The following is a 9,875-nucleotide window of genomic DNA, read 5'->3' as shown; positions in this document are numbered from 1 at the left end:
TAAAAACCCCAATATCAAATACTAATGGTTTGAAGTAAAATAACACATACTTTTGTTTGTACAAAGTAGTTTACTAAGCCAGTTGGACTCTTCAGAAGTTAACCTTGCATCATAAGTATAAAACACGGTCCTATTTATCAGGTTGCATAGGCTTTTTTGTGTTTTGCATTATTCTTGGTATCTTAAGGATTTTCTCATAAACAATTACAACTTTAAAGAGAATATTTAATAATGTTTGGCCTTGACCAAGAGGGAGGCACTTGTGAAACATAATCATTTTAAATTGTTAGATTTCTAGCAATTTAGAGGTGTTTAATGTGGGACTTTTTATACAAATAAACATAGGACCTGTGTGTGTGTGTGTGTGGGGTAGCATTTATTTAGTTCTTATGTATTAGATTAGGAACTAGTCAGAGCTCTGAAGTATTGTTTTATTTTCAGATTTACAATGAAACCAAGCATGGTCGCTGACGAAATGTTCCCTGAAGGTGCCGGACCATATATGGATCTGGATGAAGCAGGGGGCTCTGGTGGACTTCTGATGGACCTCACTGCCAATGAAAAAGCTGTTCATGCAGACTTCCACAATGACTTTGATGATCTGTTTGATGATGAGGATTTGAGTTAAACGAATAGATCAGTGTTCCTTAGGTGAATTTCATATTTACTAACATTTCATCCTCTTTCATTGTGATTCGAACAGTGACTTACCGTACATGTATTATGTAAAATTATTATCTTGGTTAGCTATTTATACAGAATATTTGTCAATAGTAAAGCTGTATCATGTGAAATACAAAGTTTTTAAGTAGAAATGCTTGAATACCCTTCTGTAGGTGCTGTGTTTAAAAGTTCCTTCATGTTGACAAGTTAGTTCCAAGAAGAATGGTGTCTGATGCTAAGAATTTGTAGCTGAAGGGTGGCCAGCTGAAAGTCAGCCTATGTAGGATGTAAGTAATTTTGAATTTGTAGTTATGAAATGTAGTTTGGAATTTGCCTAATTCATAACAGTATATACAGCTACATGGATCAGCATGGTCTTGCTGTTCCACTGAGTGGAAACATCATACATTTTGGATATTGTTTAAAGGGGCTGGATGGAGGCTGTGAAAGAGGCATTGGCAAGAAGGGGCTTCAATATCAGGAAGTGAGAGTATGTACAGGATAAAGGTAAATGGTTCATATGTGTAGGGGGTGGTTCAGCCCATTGTTTAAGTGTTTGCCTGTATAAGACTAGATGTAAAATAAAATTAAAAAAACATTGTCTTGGAATAATAATGACAACCAACCAGTGAGGGAAGAAATAGTTTTTCTTCTTCCATGGCTTATGACATTTTACTTATGCTCTGTGACCAATGCTCATATGTTTCTGATAATTCATGTAGATTTTGTCTGGTCTATGTGCTCTTGATCTGCCACTTAGCACCTTCGGGAAAGTCATACTTATTAGAGTTTTATAATCATTTATGGCTTCGAAATTTATTTCCAGATGAATGGCGTAAAGCTATAATAATTCCTATCCACAAACCTGGAAAGGATCCTAGTAATGTAATTAATTACAGACCAATTTCCTTACCAAGCTGCTTATGCAAATTGTTAGAGAAGATGGTAAATGCTCGACTAACATGGCACATTCGAGAAAATAAAATTTTAACTCTCACTCAGTTTGGGTCACAGTGTAACAGATCTACATTAGATTCTCTCTAACTTAGAAGACCATATACAGTACGTAGAGGTTTTGACCGAAAACAAATTACTGTAGCTATATTTTTTGACATTGAAAAAGCATACAATACTACATGGAGGTATGTTATATTAAAAACTTTACAAAACAACATCATCCGTGGACATTTACCTAGGTTTATACAGAATTTTTTGACAAATCGCAATTTTCAGGTGAATATTGATGATGATCTGTCTAGAACATTTCCACTTGAAAATGGTGTTCCACAGGGAAGTGTCCTTAGAGGCACACTGTTTACTTTAGCAACTAATGATATCAGTAAAAGTCTACCTATTGGCATTAAAAGTAACCTGTATATGGATGATTTTGCTATATATTATTCAGCATCCTGCATAAAACATGCAGAACGAATCATTAATAAAAGGCATAGTGAAAGTAGATGAATGGGCCTCATCTGTAGGCTTTAAATTTTCCATAGATAAAACTCAAGCAATCATGTTTTATAAAAATAAAAAGTGGAAAAAAGGTGAAGAAATAGATTTAAAAATCAGAAACCATAGTATACCAGTTGGCCAAACAGCAAAATTTTTGGGATTAGTTTTTGATACTCACTTGAACTGGAGAGCCCACATTACATATGTAAAATCTAAAAGTAAAAGAGCATCAACTCTAATTAGAAAACTATCGAACACTACTTGGGGAGCTGATAGACTTACCCCTACTGTACTGTATAAAGCAACAGTTCTGTCCACCATTGATTATGGAAGCGAAGTATATGGCTCAGCATCTGATGCAGTGCTGAAAATGTTAGACCTTGTTCACAATGAAGGTCTTAGAATATGCTCAGGAGCCTTTAGATCATCACCAAAATCATTGTTACATGTTGAATGTGGTGAACTGCCTTTGTCTCTCCATAGAGAGTTAGTAACAATGAAAAGTGCTTTAAGAATTCAATCTAGTGATTCTCCAACATAAAAATTATTTGAATTAAGAGATGTATTTATAAATAACAATCCACCACCTTTCCCAGTTAGAGCTAGAAGATTGTTTGAGTTGCTGGATATAAATATACAAGTGCATTTAATAGTAAAATCACCTCCTCCCTGGACAATGAATAAAATGAGAATTTGCACATACCTCAAGTATTTATCAAAAAGTAACTCATATACACCAGAACACCATAGACAACATACAATAGAGAATATAAACCGAAAAGGTCCACATTACGCAATATATACAGATGGATCTAAATCAGAACACGGAGTAGGATATGCTGCAGTGTCCCAAGACAAAACTTATCAGTTCTCTAAATAATGTTTCCATATTTACAGCAGAATTGTATGGAATTGCATCATCTATAAAAATAATTAAAGAATCATCGTTCAATAATTTTGTGATTTTTAGTGACTCGAGAAGCGCTATAGAAGCTATTCAAAGTTACAAATCAAAAAATAATATAGTACAACAAATTAAATTATATCTCCATAACTTATATAATAATGGAAAAAATGTAGAAATATGTTGGAAGTAGGGATCAAAGGAAATGAAGATGCAGACAAAGCAGCTAAAGAACCAACTCGCATGACAAGCTCAAATGTGAATATCAGTGTTACTGATTATGTAACACACATAAAAATGGATATCATAAATACCCATTTTTATATGTTACATAATCAGTAACAGGGATATTCACATATGATCATAAATAAATGGCAATATATATGGGATGAAGAACCTGAAAGCAATAAATTGAAACAAAACCTAATGTTAAAAAATGGAGTTCATCATATGAGAGAGAGAGAGAGAGAGAGAGACACACACACAAGTAATTTTAACACGTCTCAGAATAGGCCATACTCGTCTGACACATGGGTACTTAATGAGCAGCCCACATGGCCCGGCTCCTGAGTGCTCAGAGTGCAGGGTAATAATAACAGTCAGACATGTGTTATGTGAGTGTCCAAAGTATGATCAACAGCAAATGTCAACTTCTGGAAATAGATCAATGAAAGAAATTTTGTCAATCTTTTACATTTTCAGTCGTTCCAATTTTGATGTTCTTGAGGAACTGTAGTTTAATTAATAAAATATAAAAAAAGTAAATAATAAAAGCACGAAAACCATTTTAACATTGTTGAATTTAAAAAATAGGGCAAAATTTAAAAATGTTGCTTTATTTATATTACGAATTTTAATATACATTTTTAGTATGTATGTAAGGAAGTCTGAGTAAATGTGTTTATTGTATGTATGTGTTTCAGTATGAGAGGATGTTCCTATGTGCAGTTTTTAATTTCATTTTAATTCATTCATCATTGTACTGAATGATCTATTGGGTCCTCGCGCTTGGCCTCAGCCCTGGACGTAGTATTTTAATCTAATCCTTCAGGGCAGCCCAATGAGAGCTGAAAGTCAGCTCAGTGGTCTGGTTAAACTACTTTAATAATAATAATTATAAGCTATGTCCCCTGTAATAATAATAATCTATGTGCTCTGCTGTTGGCAGAGGGATTTAATGTAGACTACTAATTTGTGTGCTAGGAAACTTTAAGATGTTTTAAGACTTCTAGAACATTATATTTTAATTGTACTGTAGTCACAATTTACATTTAAATTAGGAGTTTGATTACATCCAGTGAAGCAAGGCAGTATCTACATGTGTCTAATGCCTCTGCATAATACTGTATTGTACAAAAGCATAGGGATTGCTAGAAGTTCAGATGCCCTTACTGAATGCAGATTTAGGTAGAGGCTGTATTGGTAAATTGCAATATAGAGCACACCAGTTGGTTAGCAGCATATTAACCCTTAAATGCCGACTGGACGTATCGTAAGTCGACTAAAATTGTCTGTCGGGTGACGAGCGGACGTGCTGTACGTCGACTACAAAAAATTTCAACCTTCAGTCAACTTTGACTCGACCGAAATGGTTGAAAAACGCAATTGTAAGATAAAATTCTTACATTCTAGTAATATTCAATTATTTATCTTCATTTTGCAAGAAATTGGAAGTCTCTAGCACAATATTTTGATTTATGCTGAAATTTTGAAAAAAACATTTTCCTTACGTCTGCGCGGTAACTCTGCCGAAAATTTCAGAAATTCTTTCGTCATTTTGTCGTAATGTTTGCACCATTTTATATTAGTTGTTACATAAAGTTTTATATATAAAAATGTGCGCAATTTCATGTAGAATACAACAAAAAATAACTCATGGTTGTAGCTTCTATCAGTTTTGAAATATTTTCTTATAAATCATGATGTGCCAAAATTTCAACCTTTGGTCAACTTTGACTCGACTGAAATGGTCGAAAAACGCAATTGTAAGCTAAAACTCTTACATTCTAGTAATATTCAATCATTTACCTTCATTTTTCAACAAATTTGAAGTCTCTAGCACAATATTTCGATTTATGGTGAATTTTTGAAAAAACTTTTCCTTACATCTGCGACTAACTCGCCAAACATCTCAAAGTTCTTTCGTCACTTTGTCGTAATGTTTGCACCGTTTTATATTAGTCGTTACATAAAGTTTTTATATGAAAATGTGTGCAATTTCATGTAGAATACAACAAAAAATAACTCATGGTTGTAGCTTCTATCAGTTTGGAAATATTTTCATATAAATCACGATAGAAAAGATTCGACCTTTGGTCAACTTTAACTCGACCGAAATGGTCGAAAACCGCAATTGTAAGCTAAAACACTTACAGTCTAGTAATATTCAATCAATTACCTTAATTTTTCAACAAACAGGAAGTCTCTAGCACAATATTTCGATTTATGGTGAATTTTTGAAAAAAACTTTTTTTTACGTCTGTGCGTTACGAATTCATGCATCATTGTGTGATAATATTTTCTCTGTGTTGCTTTGATTGTTTTACAGTTTGTTATATACCAAAATCATTGCAATTTAGGGTACAATACAAAGAAAAAAAAAACTCGTTAGCTTTAACCGTTTTGCTCACAGCGCGATTGTATACAATATATGAAATTTTTTTTGCGCTGTCATATATTTCAATATTTATATATGATAATAATATTTTTTTTCATTTCTGATGGTTGCATACTAAACTTCAGGCAGTGTCAAAAAAATGAGCCAAAAATGAACTCTTAATCTTAAAAACTAAGCGTGCTGTGATTTTTTGAAAAAAACTTTTTTTTCCACTTCGGCGTTAACTCCCAAATGCCTCCGGCATACGGTAGACACTTTCGTAAATAGAGGCTAGGTGTTTAAGGGTTAACAGATCACTCTTGAGCAGTTGACGATCTTCCTAATGTTTTGGTGCTGTTTTCCTTGTTAATTTGTGTTCTTTGGATGGAAGATGATTTGGCTAATTTGTTAATGTCAGGATGGAAATGTTTCTCTATTAAGGAAATTAGCTGGAACAACTGGGATATATCCGACATAGAATAAGGTATCTGATTTGTGGGTTTCACTGAAAAACCTGTGTTTGTTCATGAAAACATTTACCAGGTTATAGCTCAAAGGTGGAACTAGACTCTCGGCATTCTATCCGGTTTGCCCATGATATGATTAGGATGGGGACGATTGCATTCTTGAAATACTATCAGTCCTAGCAAGCGGGTTTGACTTACACTTGGGCCACCCTAATCATGTTGTGCTATCCCCTGTGGGGTAGGGTAGGGGCTGGACATTTGGGAGTCGGTTCTCACTTGTGCCATTGGTGAAAGAATAAACTCCATGAAAGGCTGATGATATCTTTTTAAGGTTTTCAATTTTACTTATTTCTGTAAAAATTTTTTTTCTTATACTTAAATCTTTATGAATAGCAGGTGTAAGGACCCAAAGAACCCCTGGGCCCTTTGATGACACTGACTCGGTACAGTTAACGACCTCTGAAACCGCCTTTGACATACTTTGTCTAGAAAAATCCAAAAAAAATCTTAATGAAATTACACTGGAACCATATATGCTCCAGTACAGAGCAAACCAAAAAAAAGCAAATACCATCTTGACCCAACCTTGACTCCCCCTCGAGTAGGATGCCTTGATGAGGTGAGGGGCTAAGGGACAATCATCCTACATAGTTTTTGGTTTAAATGGCGTGGACATTTCCACATTCGCAAAATTTTACTGCTTAGGTGAGTCTGAGAAGGGGTCGTTTTTTGGAAGGGGTTCGCATTCGAAGCTAATTGTGGGAGTTGTGGTGGTTGAGTCGCCACCCGAGATAGTTTGGACCTAAGAGATGGTGATGGGATTTTTCCCATTGCTATCTTGAGGGCGGAACCATTTCTGGGGATCAGCTCATCGGAATCCAGGGGGGGGCTGGTTTTTTGGAGGTGGGACTCCTGGCTTTTGTCTGGAAGCCCACCAGTACGGTTGGAGTGAGAAGTCAGTCCCCATTAGTGGGTTCAGAACTCCCAGCAGGCGGATTGGCTTATACCTGGGCTACTGCAAGCGTATTGGTGCTATCCTAAAAGGGTAGGGTATGGGGTGGACTGTTGGGAGTCAACTCTCACTTGTGCCATTGGAAGTAGCACATTTTACCACCTTAGCATTCATGCTCGATATCCTTCAGTGGAACTGTAAAGGTCTCGGAGCCTGTACAGAAGACCTTAAAGTTTTAATGCATGAATTCAATCCAGGGATTATATGCCTACAGGAAACAATGTTAGGCAACTCTGCTTATAATCCTGGACTAAATTATTCAATATTTAAATCATATCCCCCAACTGGTGATCGTGCCCATGGAGGTGCTGCAATTATTATTAATAAATCTCTACAGCACTCCACAATACAATTAAATACAACACTACAAGCTGTCGCTATTTCAGTCATTTTGGAAAAGAGGATAACAATCTGCTCCTTATACCTTCCACCAGACCTTGCTTTTAACATTGGAGATATTCAGTCGTTAATTGACCAACTTCCAGCTCCTTTATTTCTGCTAGGTGATTTTAATGCCCACAACCCCCTTTGGGGAAGTCGGTTTTTAGATAGTAAAGGGAAATTAATCGAAGACCTTATTGACAGGAATCATGTTACCCTATATAATAATGGGTCAGTGACTTTCCACAACATTCACGATAATCAAACAAAAACTTCTTTCAGTTTTCTTCTGAAGATGGAAAGAGAAACCCACAAGATTCCTGTGTATAACTTGTTTACTTGTAAATATTTACATGTTACTTTTAAATTTGAGTACTTTCAGGTCCTAACTGTGACCCCTTGAAAAAGGGTCACAGTTAGGACCTGAAAGTACTCGAGTTTAAAAGTAACATGTAAATATTTACAAGTAAACAAGTTATACAGAGGAATCTTGTGGTTTTCTCTTTCCACATTCACAATAATAATTTCTCTGCACTGGACCTTAGTATTTCTTCAACTAGTATCCACCTTGATTTTAATTGGTCTGTTAATGAAGATTTAAATGGAAGTGACCACTACCCGAGCCATTTGAAATATGCTCTGAATGCTCCATATGAAGTTTTACCTAAGTGGAGGGTTGAGGACGCAGACTGGGATAAATTCAGTAAGGGTGTCAATCTAGATAGGGAGTTTGAGTCCTTTCATTCTCATCTAGATGCCTATGATTACTTTATTGAATCTACTTTGAAGAGTGCTGAAGGCTTGATTCCAAAAACAAAAGTCAAACCTCGTAGACCTGCAGTTCCCTGGTGGAATAAGACATGGTATTCTGAGAAAAGTGACTAGGAAGTGCTACAGACGTTACAAAACTAGTGGCTCCCGTCAGTCTAAGTTAATCTACAAACGTGTTTTAGCCAAGCAGCGGCGCTTTTATAAGAAAGCCAAAAGAGAATGTTGGCTTTACCATATTAATGGAATAAACTCCAAGACCCCACTAAGAGTGGTGTGGCACAAAATAAGGAAACAGTGGAAAATTTGTTGTGTCACCATTACCTTCATTAAAAATAAGTGACACTCTAATCACAGAGCCCACTGAAGTTGCCAATGAGCTAGGAAAACACTTTTCTAAAGTTTCCAGCCCTAACAATTATTCTCCAGAATTTCAAAGAATTAGGAATTCTGAAATGTGTCTGAAGTTTGATTCGGGAAAATCTGAACCATACAACTACAAATTTTCCTAAGAGAACTTCGTGAGGCGCTCTCTCAAGTGAATCCACAGCTCCAGGTGAGGATACAATCATATATGAAATGCTGAAACACCTCCCAGATGATGCCAAAAAATATTTACTGAAGATTATAAACAAAATATGGGAAACTGTAATTTTACTGAAGGACTGGAAAATATCCATAATTGTCCCTATTAAAAAGCTAATAAAGATGCTTCCCAAGCCACCAGCTATAGACCAATAGCTCTTACCAGCTGTGTATGTAAGCTGATGGAGAAAATGATAAATACTAGACTAGTTTGGCACCTGGAGACCAAAGGATTACTATTGCCATTTCAATTTGGTTTCAGAAAAAACCGCTCCACCCTTGATCCCCTGCTGAGGCTGACCAACCAAATCCAGCAAGGATTCGCCAAACAGTGTCAGACCATTGGCATACTTTTTGACTTGGAGAAAGCATATGACACTACCTGGAGAATTGGCATCATGAAACAATTGCACAAGATGGGCTTATGTGGAAGAATGATCAGGTTTATATATTCCTTTGTAACAGACAGACTTTTTAAGGTAAGAGTGGGAAACTCCTTCTCCCAACCTTTTATGCTGGAGGAAGGAGTTCCCCAAGGAAGCGTTTTAAGTGTAACACTTTTTTCAGTGGCAATAAATAGTGTGGTTGAAAAAATCTCACCCCCTGTTAAGTGCTCGCTTTTTGTCGATGACCTTGCAATATACTGCACAGGATATGATTCCTTGTCTGTATGTAAACATTTGCAAAGGTCTATTAATGCCATTACTAAGTGGGCTGATGAGAATGGTTTCAAATTCTCCTCTTCCAAAATAGTTGCAGTAAGATTCACCAGGTGCCGGCGTGTGGAAGAGGTTCCCACACTTAGTTTAAAAGGGTCCATCCTTCCTTACAAGAGTGAAGTTAAATTTCTGGGGATGACTATTGACCATAAATTAACATGGGCTAGCCACATAAATGCCCTAAAGTTTAATGTTAAACAATCTATGAATATTTTAAAGGTTGTTTCTGGATTTAGTTGGGGGGCTGATAAGAAATCCATTCTGAGGCTATATGACTCTCTGTGTCAATCTAAGCTAGACTATGGCTGTCAAATTTATTCCTCAG

General features: G+C 36.0%; 1 long non-coding RNA gene across 1 annotated transcript in view; it reads left to right on the top strand.

The window, feature by feature from the left end:
- Positions 1-624: 624 nt before the first annotated feature.
- Positions 625-9,875, top strand: part of LOC136847048 (uncharacterized) — a 75,722-nt gene continuing 66,471 nt past the window's right edge. Inside the window, exon 1 of the long non-coding RNA XR_010855599.1 lies at positions 625-950. This is a non-coding gene — a long non-coding RNA (uncharacterized lncRNA). The remainder of the gene's footprint in view (positions 951-9,875) is intronic.

Source organism: Macrobrachium rosenbergii, chromosome 16, assembly GCF_040412425.1.
Source record: "Macrobrachium rosenbergii isolate ZJJX-2024 chromosome 16, ASM4041242v1, whole genome shotgun sequence".
Taxonomy (NCBI): domain Eukaryota; kingdom Metazoa; phylum Arthropoda; class Malacostraca; order Decapoda; family Palaemonidae; genus Macrobrachium; species Macrobrachium rosenbergii.
Note: the sequence above shows the minus strand (reverse complement) of the source record. Positions and strands in the feature narration are given on the sequence as shown.